We start from the raw sequence: 24,176 nt of genomic DNA on the forward strand, positions 1-24,176 counted from the left end.
ATATTATTAAATATCAGTTAATGTACCAAATTTTCCCAAATATCTTAGAGATTTCTTTTTATAGTTGTTTTGTTTGAATTAGGATCCAACCAAAGTTGGCATATTGCATTTGATTGATATGTCTTTTGCTACTATCTGGTTGCTACTCCTAATTTTTTACCTCTTCTTTCCTTGACATTTGTTGGAAAAAAAAAAACTGGGCCTGTGGACTTTCCCAGCAAATATTCCCCCTTTCCATATGGATATTCAATTTTAGTAGTACCACTTTGTCCATTTCTCCCCACTAACATGCAAGGATATGTGTCTTGTGTTATGTGTCTGTCTGTACAACATGGTTCCTGGGCACTCTATTCTGTTCCATCCATCCATATGGGTCAATATGGGACTATGTAGGTCAGTGTTATGCTCTTAATTATTACCACTTTATGGTAAATGGGATGGTCCCCTCTCTTTATTGTTTTTTTAAAATTGTCTTATCTCTTCTTAGCCTTTTGCTTTCCATGTGAATTTTAAAAATAGCTTGTTAAGTACCCCACCCTAAACACTCACAAATCCAGTTGTGATTTTTATTGAAAACTTACTGAGTTTGTAGATTAATGTGGTAAGATTTAAGGTCTTTATGATTTTGAGTATTCCTATCCACAAATACGACACAACTCTCAAGTTTTCCAGATTTTTATGTCATTAATAAGTTTTACAATTTTCTTAAAGAACTTGTATGTAATTTTTTTTTTTTTTTTTGCGGTACGCGGGCCTCTCACTGTTGTGGCCTCTCCCGTTGCGGAGCACAGGCTCTGGACGCGCAGGCTCAGCGGCCATGGCTCACGGGCCCAGCCGCTCCACGGCATGTGGGATCTTCCCGGACCGGGGCACGAACCCGTGTCCCCTGCAGCGGCAGGCAGGCTGTCAACCACTGCGCCACCAGGGAAGCCCCACTTGTATGTATTTTTTAAGGTTTATTCTTTTTTTTTTTTTAATTTATTTATTTATTTATTTTTGCTGTGTTGCGTCTTCGTTTCTGTGCGAGGGCTTTCTCTAGTTGTGGCAAACGGGGGCCACTCTTCATCACGGTGCGCAGGCCTATCACTATCGCGGCCTCTCTTATTGCGGAGCACAGGCTCCAGACGCACACACTCAGTAGCTGTGGCTCACGGGCCTAGTTGCTCCGCGGCATGTGGGATCTTCCCAGACCAGGGCTCGAACCCGTGTCCCCTGCATTAGCAGGCAGATTCTCAACCACTGTGCCACCAGGGAAGCCCTAAGGTTTATTCTTTAATCTCATATTCATTGTTGCCTTTGTATAAATGACATATATATATTTTTTTTTTGATGAAAGAATATAGGTTTATAAAAACCTTTCTCAATTTATAATATATATTATTTAAATTGTTACTTCAATCAAGTACTAGCTCACCATGATTTATAACATACATTTCAGGAGTTTGGTATACTGAGAAATAGGTCATTGCCATATGGAGGACCGTTTTTTCATAGATTTGACTTTGAAGACATTGAAGTGGCTTTTCCTTACCAATTCAAAAATTTCTAGTTTTTAAAAATTATACTCTTTCCCCCCCTTCCTCAGTATTTTTTAAATTGTAGATTGTGATATTAATGAAATTACTGAGATTGATGTATTGAGTTATTATCAGCATTAAAAAGACAACAGGATAGAAAGTATCAAGAATAGGTTGTAGGGCTTCCCTGGTGGCGCAGTGGTTGAGAGTCCGCCTGCCGATGCAGGAGATGCGGGTTCGTGCCCCGGTCCGGGAAGATCCCACATGCTTCGGAGTGGCTGGCCCGTGAGCCATGGCCGCTGAGCCTGTGCGTCCGGAGCCTGTGCTCCGCTATGGGAGAGGCCACAACAGTGAGAGGCCCGCGTACAGTTAAAAAAAAAAAGAATAGGTTGTAATTGATGAGGGTTTTGGATTGTGTGTGATACAGCTATTGTTTCATGAAACTTGTTTCATATACATATATGTGAAGTATGTATATATGTATACATATATATGTAGGTGTGTATATATGTATGCTTATATATGTTTATAAATGCATATATGTATATTTATACCTGTATATGTATATATGTATGTGTTTATAAATGTGTATATGTGTATATGTGTATATATATTTTGTATATATGTGTATATATATAAATTGAGAGATAATTTTAGCAGCATTTGTTTAAATTTGGTCTTGGTAGCCTCAGAAATGGACTCTGGGTATTACTTTTCTGAGTTGTCAAAGAAAGGGTTTCTATGAGCCAATTGTTTTGAAGGCCACCACCTCTGTAAGGACACTTAAGGAAATTAGCAATACTACTCTCTGTTTTGTAATCTGGAAAGAGACTTATATGTCTCTTGGCCACTCATTCCCTGGAACTAAACTCGAGGGCAATCCCCTTGAAGTAAATTATAGTTAACTTCCTAAGAATTGATTCAGTAATGATTATAAAGTATAAAATAACTAGAACAGTATGAGTTACTGTGTCTGTGTGTGGGTGGTGGTGGAGGGGTGTTTCTGAATATTTTCCCCAATTTTGTTAGTCTATGTAAGACTTGCACTAGGACAGAAAACTTACACAACAACTGTATGGTTTTTATTTAGTGTCTTGGTCTTCCGTATGTTCAACACTCTATTTTCAGCACTGTAACTGAGCCTTGCTTCAATATATACATTTCAAACTTAAATCCTGCCTTTATAAAGCCCACAAGTTAATTGGGGAGTCCATTTAAACACACAAGAAAAACGTAGCAAGTAGTACAAAATAATATGTATGTTATCTCATAGGAGGCAAGATGCAGGGGGCGGGGTTTACGTTTTTGAGGACTAGGGTTGTGAGAGGGATTCATGGAAGGAGTCAACCCAGCTGAGCAGGGCTTTGAATAATAGGTTTGGTTTAGGTTGATCGAACAGAGTAGAGGAGTATTATAGATGAGATAATGAGAAACGCAAGAAATAAGCAGAGCATATATACAGTAATAGGAGAGCTGCCAATTCAGAAACTAAGGTGTGTTAGGGAGTCAGAGAAACAGATGGTCAGGGGAGCATGCAGCCTAATAGTTGAGAACTTTGTGTTTCCACGGTTCTGGGTTTGATCAAATAATGCTCCCAATATCCCTTGTTTAGCCCAAGTCCCCAGGTTCTATGTACCTGCAGACATAAATGAAGTCATATTTTACTTAAATGCCCATATTTTTCTGCTGCACCTCCTCAGCATCTCGGGGGGTGTCTTCTCAGAATTCCCAGTGGACGTCATCTGCCCACAAAGTGCTAGTGAGAGGCAGCTGGTCGCCGTCTGTAAGAGCATGACCTAACTGCTAGGTCAGTATCTGCTGGGGTCCCCAGAGCTCCATGGTGCTCCATTTAGAACCATACTGTGATATATGCAGAAATGAGAAGACTCCCCTCCCTTCCCCCATCCTCAGCCGTGTCACAATTTGTTGTTTGGTCTTTGAAGCAATGCCATTTATGTCCAGGGTCTCCCAAACTTTCTTGGAGTAGTTACTTGGGCCTTAATTTATAGCACTCACTGCTGAGCTTTAAGATCTAATTTATCTCCCTGGCACAAGTCCAGGTGACAACCACCAATACTTCTAGTTTCTATTGATAACTAAGGTTTTTTTTTTTTTTTTTGGTTCGCGGGCCTCTCACTGCTGTGGCCTCTCCCGTTGCGGAACACAGGCTCCGGACGCACAGGCTCAGCGGCCATGGCTCACGGGCCCAGCCGCTCCGTGGCATGTGGGATCTTCCCAGACTGGGGCACGAACCCGTGTCCGCTGCATCGGCAGGCGGACTCTCAACCACTATGCCACCAGGGAAGCCCTATAACTAAGGTTTTAATACTAGCATGTGCTGTTTGTGCTTCTCCCCTTAAACTGAGTTTTCCGCCATGGAGTTCCTTAGCCTACATCCAAGTAAGCTTTTGCTAAGGCTGCCTGTCCAGTGTGCAACACTACTAACACTGTGAATGCCAGTTGGGCTTCTCTGGGAACCCCATGGCACCCACAGAGCCCTCTGAGTTCTCTGCCATGCAAGTGGCAAGCAACTTGACATTTGCTCATATAAACTTGAAGCTTTAATTTAACCTGTTTGAAGGAAGTTCACAAAGTGAGTAGAGCCTTGTTGTTGACATGGTCACTGTTACACAAATTCAGTCATACCTCACCCAGATCTCATGTTTAAATTTAGCAATGAGGTACATGGAAAGAACCCGATGTAACCGTCAGGATGTAGGGGTCTCATTCCCCAAGACTACTGTGTTTACATTCTTTTGCATACATTTTTGTTGTCTGGCTGAACTTCATTTGGCAATCCTTGGGTCGGATCCGGTTTGGATACATATAAAATGCTCTCTGCTTAACTGTCCAAGATAAAAATGAAATTTAAAATTCTTATGCAAATTACTGAACAAATAGTCCTGGAGATTCATTAATTGAAAGAGGTTGCTTTTGCAATATCATAACAGCCTGTCAGTTTTTAGACTTATTCACTGCTGCTATTGTCCTATTTGCAAGTTTTAATGTGAGGCTTTTAATTTAGGTGGTCAAGGAGAGATTTTAACAGGCTATCTATACGATTCAGTGTATTATATTCTCAGTGATTAAGGCAAACCTATTAGATTTCATAGTTCACTAGATTTATTATGAAATCCCAAACTTCCTATCATAACTTTGGTATATTAAAGTATTTATAAAAAATTCAATTATCTAAGGAGCAAGTTACCATCCAAATGGAATATGAAAAAGCAACTTATTTAGTCCATTTTTCCATAAACATTTATTGAAGACCCATGCTATGTTCCAGGCTTTATGCAGGTTACTAAGGACACAATAACTAAACCAGAAATTAACACAAAACTCCAGGCCTTGAAGAGTTTACAGTTTGCAACAAATGCTAAAATCTACAATCATGTTGCAGTTTGGTAAATATTAAGATAGAGCTATATTATATTGGTAATAAGTAAATAGTATTTGTTTACATTACTCACTTTGTGCCACATACTGTTCAGTACACTTCGCATTTATTAACTTATGTAACTTTCACAGCAACCCTATATAGTAGGAGCTGTTGTTGCCATTTTGCATATAAGAAAACCGTGGTACAGAAAATAGCTCCAGGATATACGTTTTATTATATGACGGAGTCAGTAGCTTTTGACCACTATCAAAGGTTCTGTGTCTGCATACACATTTCCTAGATGATTGTCCTACTAGCTGGAGTCTAGTATTTCTGGATTGAGAAAGAGTGAGGATCTGAAGCGGGGCAGTCTTGCAGTATCATAAGATGTCCTTCTGTCAGCTGTTTAGTCTACTCAACCACATTCCTAGGTTTTTTTCTTTTGTTGGGGAGGGACATTTTTATTTGTATCCAGGTGAATAAGTGTGAATTTACTCAATCTTCTTGCCTTTCCTGTTTCCAACTTTTGCATGGAATTTCAAGTTTAACCTCTAGCCCCTGCTCTGAATTTAATGTTTAGAAAAATCCCACATACCTGGGATGAGATGTCAGATACTGGAGTTATAAACCAGATAGGAATGAAGCTGACTTCTTCATCAAGCCACTTTTTCCTGAGCTCCGTTTGATTCAAACCAGATCTCTCCTCACCTCTTTCAATCTGTGACTTTTAATTTAGGCAGTTCTGAAACCAAAGCGTTCACATGAGGCAGAGCTGGGCATCATCTTTAATATTTTTTTCCTGATTTGTTTATTTGGCTGAAAGACTTTATGTTTACCATAGAATACACACACACACACACACACACACACACATATACATGAGAAGCATTTCTGAATATATTATTATGTATCCTCATTAACTTATAATTGGAATTATTGTGCCCAAGGAACAACTGGGTGAAAGTTATAACGAGAGAATTCCAGCTTAAAATGAGAAAGGAAGAACTAACAGGGTTGGTTAAAAATGGTGATAGTTGCTACAGTAAGTACTGAGCTCTCTGTCACTGAAGGTATTTAAGCAATTAGTGGGTGATTCCGTTGAGGAAGGGCACAACATGAAGAAAAAGTTTGACTAGATAATTCCTAGATCCCCACCATACATGAAAGTCTCTAAATAAGAGTCCTATTTTTTTCCGAATATCATACTCTCTTTTACTCACAAAATCATAGCCTGGTCTCAGAACACACCCATGTGTTCCAAATGTGCATGTGACTTTTCTCTTTAATGTGTAATTAAACCCTGCAAAATATTTCTTCTTAGCAAATAAAAAGTGTGTCTCTTAGAAAGTAATTGCAATAAGCTAGAAAAACCAAGGGATAAAATACAGTACCAAGTACATGGTGAATAAGGTATTTATTGACTCAGTTCAAAATTATTTATTTTCAATTACAGAGAATCACAAGAAAGGTTCTTTGGAAGAGGAAAGGTTGTAGAGGCATCTTATTAGAAAAGGATTCAGTGAAGTAGAAAGCCAAAAAGATGTGATTATACATCGATTAAAGCTATGAGGCAAAGGTTTCCTGACGTCCAGAGCTGCACAGCCAATCTGAATGTCATGAACTTAGATGGTTGCCTGCCAAGCTATCCTCTTTATTATTCTTAAGCTTAACAGTTGCTGGTAATGATCCACTGAAATGATAAAACCCACTTACCATCCTGTGGATATGGCCTAAATAGTTTGCAAGAGATCCTTATTCCTTATAATACATTTATTTATAGTAAATATGTTTTGGTTTATTAGTTTATTTCTCCAAAGACCTCATGGCACTATTTACAGAATTGTTCAAAGAATACTCTTTTGTATACTTAGAATTTAAAATGAGACAGTATCCAGATATCAGGGTAGAAAGGCAGGAGACAGGAAGAAAAGAAAAGCAAAAAACCAAAAGAAAAACAACAGCAACACGACATTACTGGAAATATCAGTAGGAGTAAGTTGGGAAAAGAATTTTTCTATCAGCTACTGTTCTAGCTGGAACTAACTTCTAAAAGAAAGAGGACTAGAGCAGGTACAGGCCAAAAAAACCAATAACAAAACCCCACAAGCCAAGTCCAGACAACCTGCTTTTGTATGGCCTGTAACCTATGAATACTTTTTTATATTTTTAATAAGATGAAAAAAATCAAAAGAAGAATAGTATTTTTATGACACGTGGATATTATATGGAATTCAGATTTTAGTGTCTATAAATAAAGTTTTATTGGAACACAGCCACCTCCATTTTTAACATATTGCCTTTGGCTACTTTCAAACTACAGTAGCAGAGACGCGTATTTGCAACAGAAGCTGCATGGCCCGCAAAGCCATGCAGCTTGGCTACAATAAACATGTATTAATCAGAGTGTTTTCTATCTGGCCCTTTACAGAAAAACCTTGCCAACCTCTTAGCCAAGGGATAAATTAGAGAAGTTGAAATTAAACATATAGAGTGTGTGTTACCTTTACTTGCCTAATATTTGTCCAGTGCTTATTAAAAATTCACATTTTTGGCCTTAGTCCTGACCTGCTAACTCAGAATCCAGGAGCAAAGACCTGGAAATTTGTGTTTTTTTGTAAGTACCCAGGCATGTGCTCTCATCAGGCAAGTTTGGGGATCACTGGTTCTGGCCATGAACACAGGCTATAGAAACAGACAGGTAGGATTCAAGTCTGAGCTCTAGGACTTACTGGCTGGGAAACCTTGGGCTCTCTTATACAACATAATATGCTTGGCTTTGTAAGCCTCAGTTAAATCATATGTACAATGACAGGAATGATAAGTAACTCATCAGGTTGTTGTGGTGATTTAATTAAGTAATAAATTTGGATTAGTCATAGTATTAACACAGTGCCTAGCACATAGTAAATGCTTAGTTAACTATTACCTATTATTTCCATTAGTATAAGTATCATTAGCAGTAGTTTTTACTAGAGGTACAGATTAAATGAGACATCTTGGTAAGAAAGAGAACTACGTTTAGAGTCAGAAGACATGAATATGAGTTGCAGTTTAACATAGAACCACTTAGCCTCACTGGAGCTCACTTGCTTCATCTGTAAAATGGAAATAAAAATACACATGTATCTCAGTCATTTCTAAAACTCTGAAAATTATGAAAAGCAGTATAGATACTACCTACTCTATTCCAGTGTGTAATACAGAGCCTGGCACAGTCTGATTAATACATGTTTATTGTAGCCAAGGGAATCTAAGTGACTCAAGCCTGATGCAGAGTAATATTTTCTACTTTGATCTTTTTTTTTTTTGCCCTCTAATATGCCCTTTACTCAAATGCATGCATTCTGTAAATGTCTTTAGCTTCTGTGTTCAAGCCAAAATTTGTTTTCAATTAAAGAGTTAATTTTCTCCTGCTCATTTCCCCACTGGAGTCAAAATCCTGGTGGCAAGATCAGAAACGATTGCTGCAGGAAAGGCATGGGTGTTACCAATGGAAGATTACAAGTTGGCATGTTGTGTTTCACAAACCGTAGGAAATTTAAAAGGAGAAAAATCTACAAGTGATTTTTCTCAGTCCTAAAAAATCCCCACATACCTTTGAACTGTTTCCCAGGAAGAAATTTAAGTGTAGGGGTAGAAGTGACATGCATAGATTTTAAAATATGAGAAACAAAGTCAGTTCTTTCCAGCCTGCACTCAGTTTTTCAGTGATTTCCAATGTGTAGTAGTGGATTGGTGTCATCAGAGGTTCCTATTCAGCAAATTATTTGGCTCCATTTTGTCCTAATCCCTGTCCTCTCCCAATCCCCCTTTTACTAAATCCCCCTTTTACTGCAGGCTGCTAAATGGGTGGCGACTACTGAACAATGAAACAGAATTATTCGTGACAAGTTACATTGGGAGGTACAGGCAGTGGCCCTTGTACACTGGTGTATATCCAGTGCCTAGCACAGTTCCTGGCCCAGAGAAAATGCTCAAAAACCTTTGATAAATGAACATTTTCCATGGAAGGACCATGCTTTTATTTACTTTTATTTACAATCAGTGACTCTGTATCTTTGTAATAAAGAAATTGCCCCTGGTTTTGCTTCTGATATGGATTCCCGCTGAGCAAGACTAGGCATCTGCTCTTACAAACCCATTGCTTGGGGTTGGGACGAAGGAATTTGTTTTCTCTACTATCGTTAACGATATACGAATGAATTACGTATTCTTACAACCTGATCATATTTTATCGAGGATTCTATGCATTTGATTCCAGGGGAATCATAAGTACATGTCAGAGAATGCCAGGTTTGCTTGAAAAAACATAAAAACCAGGACAGTCCCCAAGTTTTTAAAAATGATTTTAAAATGATAATTTTTATAATCCATTGAAAATGACGGGCTCAATTTATTGGATTGTTGGTATAGAATGACTAGGTGTTTTGTCTACATATGATCTGAACTAGAAGTAGAGAAGAATACAGTCTTTGCTTTTCTGACTTTGCCTAGTAACTAAGAATTAAATTAATGATACTCATTTTTTAGAGCAACATTGCTAGGCTAAATCTTTACTGAATATAGTAGAATTTTTAGAAATGCAATGTTTTGAAAGATGAATGTTTATAATAAAGAGTTTCAGAGTGTCTTATGATAACTGCATATTACACACAGTGGCTGTTAGATCTGTTAACCACCCCTTAAAATGCTTTGTATTTATTTGCATTTGAGACAACACTTAGATAACATATGATACGTTAGTGTAATGAAATTCTCCGAACACAGACCCATGTTTGCTCAGAACTTGATTTTGGGAGGAGTCAAATGTGTGTATCTTGGCAAAAAATTTATAAACCTTAGGAATTTAGTTAACTCAATAAATGAGCAGAGAATTGTATTTTTATTTTTTGTAACTAATATTCACTGTGCAGAACGGAATAGCCTTGGTATTGCTTATGATTCCTTTTTATTTTACACCTGGAGACAGAAATTTTCAAATACACGAAAATAGAATAAATGCAACCCCTTCCCTTGTACCTGTCACTCAACTTCAATAATTATCAACATTTTACTAGTCCTTTGTCATCTCTCCTTTCTGCCTTTTAACAGTTCTTTTTGCTGGACTGTTTTAAAACAAGCCTAGATAACATATCATTTCAAAGGTCTAAAGCGTCATTGTGTACCTCTCACTTTTAAGGGCTTTATTTTATTTTATTTTTTTAAGTAATATAAACTTGTGGTTAGTTTTTAGGATTTCTTCTTTGGCCCATAGAACAGAATCTGCTGGGGAGTCTTTAAAAAGTGGAGTCCAGGTTTCCGTGGGGTATTCTACATGGGACCCAGTCATGAACTGGTCTCTAGATATCAGCTAGTGGGAAGTTGTGTCTGTTGGGGACCCCCTTTCCAGGGGAGCATAATCAGTGGATCTGTCCCATCCACCAATATGCAGCAGCCCTTTCAGGTCAAGGTCTGATTGTTGCAGGCACCCAGGATCATGTGTTCCTTTTGATAGGAAAAGGTCTATCATTTCATGAATTACTGTAGCCCATTGAAATCCCAAAATAAATTAAGCATTTTTTCACATGTATCATACTTTAAAAAAAACTAGTGTACCTAGTTTTAAAGCTATTTGAAAGATCAATAATTCTAAAAATACATTTCGTACCACATGCATGTTAAATATTTTGTAAGCTTCAGCATATTAAATAGCACTCAAATGAAGATCTTATATGCAAGATGTCATTTGACTTTGCTACTATGATTGATAGCTTTTTAAAGTTCTCTAATCTATTTTAGATTTTAAAACCTCTTACGTCTAGAAATCATTAGTCTGGTACAGTCCAGTCGGTATTACCCATATTCTCCTAATGATAACTGGTTCATACATGGTTGGTAAAATGGGGAGTGATCAGTATAACGTGGAATTTGTGGGAGTTTATACATAATTTTCCCCACACGTTAATGTTTTGAAGTGATCGGAAGCAAGCTTTTAAAAATTAGGAGGTCTTAGAATGTGCCTCTCTTTCATGCAAGAAGAGCTGGTTTTGTGGCTTTTAGAGCTGCCATTCTTCTCTTTTCACTGTGCCAAACTTCTGGGGAAGCTGCACCTCCAGATAAAGAAGATAAAAAGGCATTTATTCTGTGTTTAAGGAGGGAGAAAAGGTTGGTGAAGAAGGCTACCTTTGCATCATATTTTTAATTTTGACAAAATTGGTCTCTAACTAGAAGCAGATTTCTTTAAGGAACTATATCTTGAAGGAGGGAAGTATGTTTCCCATGATCCAGGACTATAAAGGATGGACTGACAGTGTGTATTCTTGGTGCAAAAGCTAGTTAAGATTTAGTTGTGCTAGTATTTTTATTAGGATCATTATTTTTGTTCATATTTTGGTTATATCATCCTATATGTTTTGAGTGATCTACTTTTCCCATAAGGTCTATGATTCTTAATGTGTAATTTTGTTGAACACACATTTCTCAGGAATGCATATGTGTCATAATAGTAATGCCTGCATTGTTATTTTTGAATAACACTAATCAGTATTTTTGAAATAGGAACCAAAATGTGAGTCTGCCCAACTGATTTTTTGTCTTCCAGTTTTATTGAGGTGTAATTGACATGCAGCACCATGTAAGTTCAATGTGTACATCATAATGACTTGACTTACTTACATCATGAAATCATTACCACAGTAAGTTTAGTGAACATCCATCATCTCATATAGATACAACATTAAAGAAATAGAAAAAATTTGTTTTCCTTGTGATGAGAACTCTTTGCTCTCTTAACAACTTTCATATATAACATACAGCAGTGTTAATTATATTTATTATGTTGTACATTCCATCCTCAGTACTTACTTGTCTTATAACTGAAAGTTTGTACCTTTTGACTGCCTTCATCCATTTCCCCCTCCCCTACCTCATGCCTCTGATAACCACAAATCTTACTTCTTTTTCCATGAGTTTGTTTGCTTATATTTTAAGTACAATTGACCTATAACACTATTTTAGTTCCTGGTACATGACATAGTGATTCAATATCTCTATACACTTCAAAATGATGACCATGGTAAGTATAGTTGTCATCTGTCACCATACCAAGATATGACCTAATTGTTGACTACACTCCCCACACTTACGTTTCATACCTCTGACTCATTTAGTTTGTAACTGAAAGTTTGTAGCTCTGAATCTCCATCACCTATTTTTCTACTCCACTTCCCTCTGGCAGCCACCTCTTTGTTCTCTGTATCTATAACTGAATTTCTGTTTTGTTATATTTGTTCATTTGTTTTTTTCTTTTTTTTAATTCCACATATAAGTGAAATCTTACAGTATTTGTTTTTCTCTGCCTGACTTATTTCACTTAGCATAATACTCTCTAGGTCATCCGTGTTGTTGCAAATGTCAAGATTTTATTCTTTTTTACAGCTGAGTAATATTTCATTGTGTGTGTGTGTGTGTGTGTGTGTGTGTGTGTGTGTGTGTGTGTGTTGGGACAGGGGCAGGGATAGTGGAAGTTTCAAACTTTGCCAGAGTTTTCTGAGATAGCTTGGTCCTCTGTGACCATGATGATCTTCCAGTATTTTAAGTAATGTTTAAGCAGTTCTTTTTGTTTGTCCATTGGTTGTCTCCAAAATAAATCTTTCTGGAAATGAATATATTAAGTGTTGGAAGGGAAGTTAAGGAAGAAAGACTATGTCAGGAAGGACATAAATGAACAAGACACATATATTTTATTATTATTAGTTTATTTATTTTATTTTTGGCTGTGTTGGGTCTTCAGTTACTGTTCCAGCTGCAGTGAGCAGGGACCACTCCTCGTTGTGGTGCGCAGGCTTCTCATTGCGGTGGCTTCTCTTGTTGTGGAGCGCAGGCTCTAGGTGTGTGGGCCTCAGTAGTTGTGGCACATGGGCTCAGTAGCTGTGGCCCGTGGGCTCTAGAGCGCAGGCTCAGTAGTTGTGGCGCATGGGCTTAGCTGCTCCATGGCATGTGGGATCTTCCCAGAACACGGCTTGAATCCATGTTCCCTGCATTGGCAGACAGATTCTTAACCACTGTGCCACCAGGGAAGTCCCTATTTTATTATTTTAATAAGTTAAAATATATTTCCCAACACTTTGATTTCAGTACAATGATCTGATTTAGAATCGGGCTGTGACGTCTTGTGACTGGTTGCTGCTCCCATGTGTGCAGCACACTTATTTATTTAACACTGTCCTTATGTCCACTCAAATCAGGACATAAAGTCAAATAATGTTTGAGCTAGAAAGGATCACATGGGTCTTCTAGTCCAAGCCCAACGTTCCACAGGTGAGGCTGTTGAATCGAAATAATGAAGTGGGTCACATGTGCCCAACACAGTGGTGAGTGCTTTGCATCCTCTTTCACATCTGATCCTCATAGCAGTTCTATGGTATCTGTTATTAGTAATGAATAAATGGGGTTTTAAAAGGTTATGTTAACTTGCTCGAAGTTTCATGGTTGCTTGGTGGTAGTGCTCATAGGGAGACTAATTTGGGAGATCATTCTATTTCAGGTGCAATTCAGTAATTAATGAAAGATGAGTGGTTAAAGTCTCTTCTGTGGTAGAACATATACTCAACATGATGTTATGGTGTTGTTATGTGAGAAATGGATACAAATATGTAATCATGGAGTAAGTACTCATTTTTTATCAGGGAGGATTGGAGAAGATTTTGTAGAGGAGAAAAGAGTTGAGCTGCATCTTGAAAGACATCTAGGAATCTGCTAGGCAATCAAAGGTATTACAGACTATGGAACCTGTCAAAGTCTGTCACATGGTTTGTTCCAATAATAGTGAGTAGTTCTGTGCAAGTGAGGATGGAAATGCATGGTATGTTTGAGGTAATATGGAAGAGGCAAGACTGGAAAGACAAGAATGGGCCAAACTCTTGTGTCCCAGTTTCCTTCTTGATGCCTCCTGAGTCAGTTACATTTTTCCCTTACCAATAAACCACCCATAAACTGCTCCAGCTACATTATTCAGTACTGAGTGAGATGCAGACAATGAACATTTGAATTAAGGCAATAGTCATAGGGATTACAAATTAGGAATGATATATATAGAAAGTTTGGAGGTAAAATTTGTTGGGCTTAGTGATTGATGAGATGCCGAAGGTAAAACAGACTGAAGCATTAACGCAACTCAAGGATTTCTGACTGTGGAGACCCAAGTGGATGGTGATGCTGTTACCAGAGATGGAAAAAGTTGCAAGTTAAGGGAACCGTAAAGTTTATTTCATATCATCCTGGGTTTTAATGGAAGGGAAATAGTATCTTTGTACGTTGTTTCACATTGGGCTTAAGCAGATTTATCAAAGATCAAAGATATTAGAATGATGTATATTAATGTAGGTACATGATTAGAAATACATGTGTGGTTTTATATAGATATTCCTCTAGTCAAGTTTAGAATCCATTATAGTGTCTTATAGCTAGAAGAGCTTCTAGACATTGTCTAATCAAGAAAAAAAAAATTTGTTCCCAAAGACATTTTTGCTTTGGTTTACTTTAAAAACAAAACAAAACAAAAGGCAAAACTAATCAGAAAACAAACAAAAGCATTTAAAATTGAATTATTTTGAATGGGCTCCGGTTAGCCTCCCTATCGTCTTGCACCAGACCCTCTGAACTCATTTCAATAAGCTACCTGGCTCTAGCAATCACTTGAATTTTCTACCCCTGGGCTAATGCAACCTTCTCATTTCATAGATGTGAAACTGGGTTAAACGATTCCCCTAACAGTCTTCGGAGAAGCAACGTATGAAGGAAGAGAAAATAGTAATTAAGGTAGAAACATTTATAAAGCTATAAAAAAATTTATGAGAACAAGATACTTGTAAATAGGATGGACTATTATTTCCAGCCCCCCATAAAAGCTTTTTCTATCTTTAGTTTTTCATTCGTTCCATAACATTGCCCACAACGCCACCTATTGGTAAAATGAAACAATGACGACGTAGCCAGTTTTTGTATAAACTGAAACTGATTCTATGGTCTTTTAAGAGATCTGCCCTGGATTTTCGCAGACAGCTGTTAGAAAGCAGAAGCTCTCTGTGATCTGACTAAAATGGGAAACGAGCCACGTGTTGCACGTGGGGATGCTCAACTTTGTCATTTAGCGGGGATCCAAACAGGAGCAGGAAAGCAGAATATCCTACTTCCCCAGTTCATGGCTCTGCCAAAAAGAAGGAGGCTGTGAAACTGCTTAGGGATTCAAAGAATTTGGCTGTTCCTATATATTAGGGCACTAATTACTTACGTGTCTTGCTGCTCCAGTGGGATTATTGCCTTTTAGAAACACCAACCTGAAGTATTGAGCTCATCTGAGAAACTTCCAGAGAGCCTTTCTATTATCGCACAGGCTATTGTCAACAAAGGCATTCATTTCACTGAACATATTTAATTTGAAAAAAGTTTTGTAAGAGTAGTCAATGTAATTTTCCCTTTCTCAATTATATTCTAAGCTTCTCTATGGGAAGGATGTTCTCTCTAGAGAGCTTGCATAATCTCAAAGTACAAAGTAAGGTGTATGTGGTTAAAAGAAGGAGTAACTGGATCTTCGGAACATTAGTAAATTTAACAAATTCAGCATCTTCCCCAGTGTTGATGTTCAAGCACACATGCATTAACACATGTGCACACACACAGAAAGAGACAGACTAGACTAGAGGTGAGTGTAGCAAAGTACAAAACTTTATGAGCTTTAATTCCTTCTTGTACAGCATGCAACACTATTTGAATAAAAATATGAGATAACAGGGCTTCCCTGGTGGCGCAGTGGTTGAGAGTTCGCCTGCCGATGCAGGGGACACGGGTTCGTGCTCTGGTCCGGGAAGATCCCACATGCCACGGAGCGGCTGGGCCCGTGAGCCATGGCCGCTGAGCCTGCACCTCCGGAGCCTGTGCTCCGCAACGGGAGAGGCCGCAATGGTGAGAGGCCCGCATACCACAAAAAAAAAAAAATGAGATAACACATTCATGGTGGTTATTATTTGTTTTAAATCAAAAGATTTAGTCAGATCCTCCCCTCCCACAATTTGAGCTTCTCCAGATTTTTATATGACAGAATGGATTTCTGGTTAGTTTGTTCACTTTTGAGTTACTGTTTCTTAAGTAGTTGATACTTGATCATTTTTAGAGGTAGGCTATACTAATGTTGCTGTAATTTACTGTTCAAACTATTTAGAGACCAAGTGGCAATCCCAACTAAGCCACCAAAATACTGGATCTGTGATGTCCATGTCAGGAAAGACAAAATTGTGCCTCAATTTTTAAGGAAAATTTTAAATAAGTATAATTTGAAAGCATAGCACCACAAACATCAGGCCCTTTTGAAGAGACTGAAATGTATGAAAGCAAGTTGATTTTGACTGAAGGACTGTGGGACAAAAAACAAAATCCATTAACTGAGGAGAGGCAAGTCAAAGGCTTGAAAGCAGAGAACAGACTGCAGGCTGGAGGATGTTTGTTTGGGAGATACAGTTCAGGAAAAGGCCCAGGAAGAGGGATTCCTAAGAGCTGCAGGTTGAAGTTGGGTAGGAGCCCTAGTCCTAGTTCTGCCTATTAGAGCTGTTGGGCCCTTAGTCTTAGCTTCCCTGTCCAGAGATGTGTATACATAACTTAGTATCATGCTCTTTGAATTCAACAAGATAATAAACACAAATAGGGGTGGGAGTTCCCTGGTGGTCTAGTGGTTAGGATTTGGCGCTTTCACTGCTGAGGCCGGGGTTCAATCCATGGTCAGGGAACCGAGAAGCCAAAATAGGGATGATCATAGGTCTCAAATGTCTTATAAAGCATGACTTTTCATTTAGATATCAAGTGTCTATTGTCTTAAATTCATCTCCATTTTTTATTCTGTGTTCTGTGCACATAAGAAAAATGAGATGGAAGCTGTTAAAATATTGGCTCCTTTAGCAGAACTCTGCCAACATTCAGATGATTCCAATTTTATATCAGTATTATTAGATGCTGCATTAGTTTTCTATTACTGCTGTAACAAATTACCACAAACTTAGTGGCTTGAAACAACACAAATATATTATCTTACAGTTCTAGAGGTCAGAAGTCTGAAAAGAGTCTAACTGGTTAAAATTAAGGTGTCAGGAGGTCTGTGGTCTTCTGGAAGCTCTAGGGATAATCTGTTTTTTGCTCTTTCTAGCTTCTGGAGGCCATCTGCATTCCTTGGCTTGTGACGTCTTCAAAGTGCTTTACTTTAACCTCAGCTTCTGTTGTCACATACCCTTTTCCTGTCTTTGACCCTCCTGCCTCCGTCTTATAATGACCCTTGTGATAGGATCTATTGAGATAGTTCAAGATAATCTCTCTACCTTGAGATTCTTAATCACATCTGTGAAGATCCTTCTCCATGTAAGGTAACACATGTTCCGGTTTTGGGAATTAGGGTATAGACATCTTCGGAGGCTCGTTATTCTGCTTATCAGAGATGCTTCAAGTACATAATTAGTTTTGTTAATTCCAATAATAATTTGATCAATACATAGAATTAAAGCTTTTGGAAGTTCTATCAAATTTGATAGAATTTTCCTTTTGTGTGTGCTATTGTAAATTAAGTTAAAAAGTTCAATATAGATTATAAAGTTACTGTTTTTGAGACAATCACAAATTTTGCAGAGCACTGTCGTGCTGAAAGCAATGTTCTTAGAAAATGAGGACATTTATGGAGCAGAAATGTATTTGCAAGAGGTTTTGGTGTAAAAATAATTGATGTGCCCATAATTAACCCTAGAATATTTTAACAGTAAAAGTAGATGCTTTGATATTAAAGTTTACAGGTACACACACACACACAACACAGTACTGAGCTAAAAAACCTTTATGATAGAGTTGGCATTGGATTTTAAAAAATAAAGAAAGAAAACTCCAGCACTGCAGTCTTCTTCTTACTGTTTGCCTTCAGTTGGATTTAAATATATTTGAGGCCATGGAAGACTAACTGGTAACTGAGTGTTCAAGACTAGACTAACTAACTGAGTGTTCTACAGTGGTCTTCAACTAATTTGTAAATAAATCACCTAAATTTTTGTGGAAGTTTTATTTAAAATCAGTTGGAAGTTTTTAATCAAAGTATTCAATAAGCAGAAAACCAGAAAACTTAAGATTTTGAAACTTTTAGAAAATTGCAATTATTAAAAGCCAAAAGCTTACAGGAAGACATAGAAACTTATTTTTATAAAAGCATGGAAGAAATTGGACAAACTAAAATTGGAGAACTCAAATTTTATGCAAGATTTAATTTTAGAACTCTGATTGTCTTTTGAACTGTCCTGACTTGTGGGAAGAATCTTTTGATTAAGCTCCCGTTTTTAATTTGATAAATCATATTCAGATCAGAATATAATGAAAATAAGGTCTATAATTTTGAAAAGAATAATGTATCAAAACGAGTTATTTGATAATTTTTTTCAAAAATTTTGTTGATAAAGTGTATTCTGGGGAAAGTCATTAACATAGAAACAGTAACAGTATCCAGATGGAAGTGTTTATGAATTTCAATATTAAAAAATTAGAATTGAGAATATCTTCCATTTAGAAGATTGCTCCTATCTATCCAGATAATTTTGCAACTGTAGAAAGAATATTTTCTCAAAAATGGTATGACCTACAGAGCACAGTTCATCGAAAATGTCATTTTCAAATTTAAGAAACATAAAATGTAATTTTGAAGAATATTACAGGAAATTTTGTGAAGCAATAATATCATTTAGAAAAACAAGTTATTTAGAAAAATGCCACTGACACGTATTAGAGACAGATACAGATGTGGGTATAGTATTGTATATGGTCATGTACCAAGAATAATAATTATTGTGTGATATTAATTTTTAATCACAATAATTATTATGTGATTATGTGATTTTTCATATTTAAATACTCAATATAGAGAGTATATATATATTTATATTTTTTCTTTCAATTTTGCTTTAATATATACGGATATGTTTTAAGTTTATTTGAATGACATTAAAATAGTTTTTGAATGGAACTGACATAGGTCTAATGTAATAAAACAAGTCGATCAGCAGATTCATGATTTTATGTGATTAATGATTTTAGCACACTTTCATTCTCTAGATGCTGTGGTCTCGTTAATCAATTATATTGCAAACCTACATATAAAGCCCTTAGCACAGTGCCTGGCTCACTGTAATCTCTTATTATTACCATAAGCAGCTTAGTGAGAGACCTTCTGAGCCCCTTAACCTTTAATAATCCCTTTCTGTGTGGCCTGTGGAACACTTTCACTACATATAAGCTCAACATTATTGTGTGTGATATTTTATTTCTTAACCTTTTCCATAATTTCTTTTCCTTTTTCCTTACCCTACGTGTCATTTCCTATCAACACTATTTTTCTGTTTCCTAACTTTAAGTGGCATTTCCTGTCTATCCCATTTCTTTCAAAGCATTATGCAAAAGATACCACACTTTCTCCCACTTCCTTTAACTGCTACGGGGAGGAGGGGCTGATGTTACTTACATCCTGCTGTGGTCATGCATTGTGTGTATAGCCCAGGACAGGCTGAAATCCAGCACGGTTCTGATTGCTTAGGCATACACAAGTGTCATGTAGGCCAGCAGCACCCTAGTGACCACCCTCACTCTCTTTTAGAAGCCTCTGCTCTCTGTCTAGACCAGCCTTTCATCATCCTAGCAAGATTGTCTTCCAGACTCCAGAACAGTTTCCCTGTGTCCCAACGACCTCCAGCTTTGGCCTTGACGTCATTCTTTGTAATTTCAAGAATTGTTGACTTCAAAGCCTTTTTACTTCCTCCAGGGTATCGCTGTAGTTTCCTAGCTGGGATCTCATTGTTACTCGGGGTCTTCCTGAAACATCATGGGTTTTTATATTGCTTTTGTGACCGCATTCACCTTCACCCTTCCTTCTCCCTCTTCCTATAGAATCTGCCCCCCATCTGACTCAGGGCATCAATACTTTGGTGCATCTCCATTTTCTCAGCCCATCCCCTGAGTTAGGCCTTATTTGCTTTCCTTTGTAATCAGGATCCCATCAACCATTTCAGTGTTTCTGTGTACTACCTCCTTAGAAATCTTTCTCTGTTTGTGCTTACAGAAGTTTTGGAGCTTAGTGTTGTGGTTAGGCATTTCATTCTTACTAGTATTTGAATCTGAAAGTCAACTATCTGCTTTCTTGTCTTCTGGAGTTTTGTCCCTCTAAATGGGGACCACTGACCTGTAGTATCTGTATCATCTGGAACTTGTTAGAGATTCAGAAACTCAGGCCTTAACCCAGAACTATGAATCAGAATCTGCATTTTAACATTTATGCACATTAAAGTTGGAGAAACACTGCTCTAGAGCACCAGGGGACTGAGGATATCTGTACTCTTTCTCTCCTCTTTGGCAAGCCAGATAAACTCTAAGGGTGATTGATTGGTTCCAGGTGATCTAAGCATAGCAAGGAAGAGCAGACTATGGGAATGCCATGAATGGGAGGAATGGAGGGGAAGAGGATGTATAGATAAAAAGACTATGGAATTGATAGTTTCAGACACCCCAGATTACCCATGTGTGTTTCCCTTCAATTTGTGTCTGTGCTGAGTGGAATTGATGATGATGATATTGATGATAGTATTATTAATAATAATGGTTTGTCCCAACTTATCAAAACAGAATCTGCATTTCAATGAGAATTTTAGATAATTTGTACACATACTAAAATTTGAGAAGCAATGTTCTAAAGCAGTGAGTATTTTTGTTTTTTTTTCTCTAAGAGCTGTCATGTGAAATCAGTTTAGTGGATTACAGTCTGTACTAAGAACAGCAACAACGACAATGAAAATGGAATAAAATGGAATATATAGAAAATACCAGGGTACAATAAATGAAAATGTAGTAAAGATAAATATCAGTTTGGAATTTTTTTCAGTCATATTTGTGTGTGCTGGATCATGATGTAAAATGTATTTCTTACTGTGGGTAGAAAAAAGGTTGATAAATACCACCTAGACAACCTCGCTGTAGCAGATACAAGGCCTTGCTGAGTAAGTCTACTCAGTTTTTGGCATCTCATGTCAACACTGCTCTCACTTGTGCCTGGAAATCCTTCTAGTTTTCATTATGCGTTGTGCCTCTGTCAGGAAGAAAAAGCAAAACCGTGATCACTCTGGAGTTACTTGTTCAAGTAAGATTTAAACAAAACCCATCAGGGTGTAAATTAAAAGTTCTATCTATTGGTCTAAAGTGGAGCTTCTAAAATGTTTACAAGAAATACTCCTCAGAGACTGGGGATACAACTCAAGCCTTTTTCCCTATAATTTTTGAATTTCTTTGAAACCATTTTTTTCCTTTAAAATTTACGTGAAATCATGTGAAAGAACTTTTACAAATCAATGAGAAAAAGACAGACAACCCAGCAGAAAAATGGGGAAAAGACTCAAACTGTTAATCCACAACAGGGAGTATTTAAACAGCCAAATAGCATAAAAAAAGGAGCTCAATACCATTAGTTTTGGAAAATGAAACATGCAAATTAAAGCCCCAGTGAAATACAACTGTATTCCTACCAGAAAGGCTAAAATATAAAGGTTCACAGCAACCAGTAGTGATGAGGATTGAGCAGCAGGAATTCTTATGACCTGCCAGTGGGATGTAAATTGACACAGCGTTTTTTAAAAACTTTTTATTTGGAAATAATTTCAAATTTACAGAAAAGGTGGAAAAATAAGTATTTTATAATAGTACAAAGGATACTTGTATACTTCTCATCCAGATCATCAATTGTTAACATTTCACTCTATTTGCTTTATTTACCCATATTCTTTATATATATATACACATATTTATATATATAGATAGATATACATATATTTTTTCCTCATATGATCTGAGGATAAATTATATATGTTAGGAAACTTGACCCCCAAATACTTCAGTGTATGTTTCCTAAAAGTAAGGATATTTTCTTACATAACCACTGAGCAGTTATCAGTGTCAGTACATTTTAACATTGTTAAATTCCTTTTGCTTAATCTGCCATTTACTTTTCCATTTTATCAGGTGAGCTAATAATGTCCATCATAGCACTTTTCCCCCTTTTCTTCAGGATCCAATCTTAGATCAGGTATTAGATTTAGTTGTCATGTCTCTTTAGCCTCCTTTAATCTGGAACATCCCCACAGCCTTTCTATGTGGTTTATGACATGGTTTAAAGAATGCAGCTCCCCTCTTTTTATTTTTTTGAATTTTATTTTTTATACAGCAGGTTCTTATTATCTATTATATACATATTAGTGTATATATGTCAATCCCAATCTCCCAATTCATCCCACCACCACCAGCCCCCACCCCCCTCCCCCCTTTCCCCCCCTTGGTGTCCATATGTTTGTTCTCTACATCTGTGTCTCTATCTCTGCCTTACAAACCAGTTCATCTGTACCATTTTTCTAGATTTCACATATATGCATTAATACACGACATTTGTATTTCTCTTTCTGACTTACTTCACTCTGTATGACAGTCTCTAGGTCCATCCAGGTCTCTAAAAATGGCCAAATTTCACTTCTTTTTATGGCTGAGTAATATTCCAGTGTATATACATACCACATCCTCTTTATCCATTCATCTGTCGATGGGCATTTAGGTTGCTTCCATGACTTGGCTATTGTAAATAGCACTGCAGTGAACATTGGGGTGCAAGTGTCTTTTTGAATTATTGTTTTCTTTGGGTATATGCCCAGAAGTGGGATTGCTGGGTCATATGGTAATTCGATTTTTAGTTTTTTAAGGAACCTTCATACTGTTCTCCATAGTGGCTGTATCAGTTTACATTCCCACCAACAGTACAAGAGGGTTCCCTTTTCTCCATACCCTCTCCAGCATTTGTTGTTCGTAGATTTTCTGGTGATGCCCATGCTAAGTGGTGTGAGATGATACCTCATTGTAGTTTTGATTTGCATTTCTCTAACAATTAGTGATGTTGAGCAGCTTTTCATGTGCCTCTTGGCCATCTGTATGTCTTCTTTGGAGAAATGTCTACTGAGGTCTTCTGCCCATTTTTTTGATTGGGTTCTTTTTTTTTAATATTAAGCTGCATGAGCTGTTTATACATTTTGGAGATTAATCCTTTGTCCATTGATTCGTTTGCAAATATTTTCTCCCATTCTGAGGGTTGTCTTTTTGTATTGTTTGTAGTTTCCTTTGCTGTGCAAAAGCTTTTAAGTTTCATTAGGTCCCATTTGTTTATTTTTCTTTTTATTTCCATTACTCTAGGAGGTGGGTCAAAAAAGTTCTTGCTGTGATTTATGTCAGAGAGCTGTGCCTATGTTTTCCTCTAAGAGTTTTATAGTGTTCGGTCTTATATTTAGGTCTCTAATCCATTTTGAGTATATTTTTGTGTATGGTGTTAGGGAGTGTTCTAATTTCATTCTTTTACATGTAGCTGTCCAGTTTTCCCAGCACCACTTATTGAAGACACTGTCTTTTCTCCATTGTATATCCTTGCCTCCTTTGTCAGAGATTAGTTGACCATAGGTGCTTAGATTTATCTCTGGGCTTGCTCTCCTGTTCCATTGATCTATATTTCTGTTTCTGTGCCAGTACCATATTGTCTTGATTACCATAGCTTTGTAGTATAATCTGAAGTCAGTGAGTCTGATTCCTACAGCTCCATTTTTTTCCCTCAAGACTGCTTTGGGGTCTTTTGTGTCTCCACACAAATATTCAGATTTTTTTGTTCTAGTTCTATAAAAAAATGCCATTGGTAATTTGACAGGGATTGCATTGAATCTGTAGATTGCTTTGGGTAGTATAGTCATTTTCACAATATTGATTCTTCCAACTCAAGAACATGGTATATCTTTCCATCTGTTCGTGTCATCTTTGATTTCTTTCATCAGTGTCTTATAGTTCTCTGCATAGAGGTCTTTTACCTCCTTGGGTAGGTTTATTCCTAAGTGTTTTCTTCTTTTTGTTGCAATGGTAAATGGGATTGTTTCCTTAATTTTTCTTTCTGCTCTTTCGTTGTTAGTGTATAGGAATGCAAGACATTTCTGTACATTAATGTTGTATCCTGCAACTTTACCAAATTCATCAATTAGCTCTAGTAGATTTCTGGTTTATCTATGCATAGTATCATGTCATCTGCAAACAGTGACAGTTTTACTCTTCTTTTCCTATTTGGATTCCTTTTATTTCTTTTTCTTCTCTGATTGCCGTGGCTAGAACTTCCAAAACTATGTTGAATGATAGTGGCGAGAGTGGACATTTGTCTTGTTCTGATCTTA

General features: G+C 37.2%; 1 protein-coding gene across 2 annotated transcripts in view; it reads left to right on the top strand.

Moving 5' to 3' along the window:
- Positions 1-24,176, top strand: part of PRKG1 (protein kinase cGMP-dependent 1) — a 1,078,644-nt gene that overhangs the window by 786,051 nt on the left and 268,417 nt on the right. The gene's annotated exons all lie outside the window — the stretch shown is intronic.

This window comes from Tursiops truncatus, chromosome 16 (genome assembly GCF_011762595.2).
Source record: "Tursiops truncatus isolate mTurTru1 chromosome 16, mTurTru1.mat.Y, whole genome shotgun sequence".
NCBI classification, from domain to species: Eukaryota; Metazoa; Chordata; class Mammalia; order Artiodactyla; family Delphinidae; genus Tursiops; species Tursiops truncatus.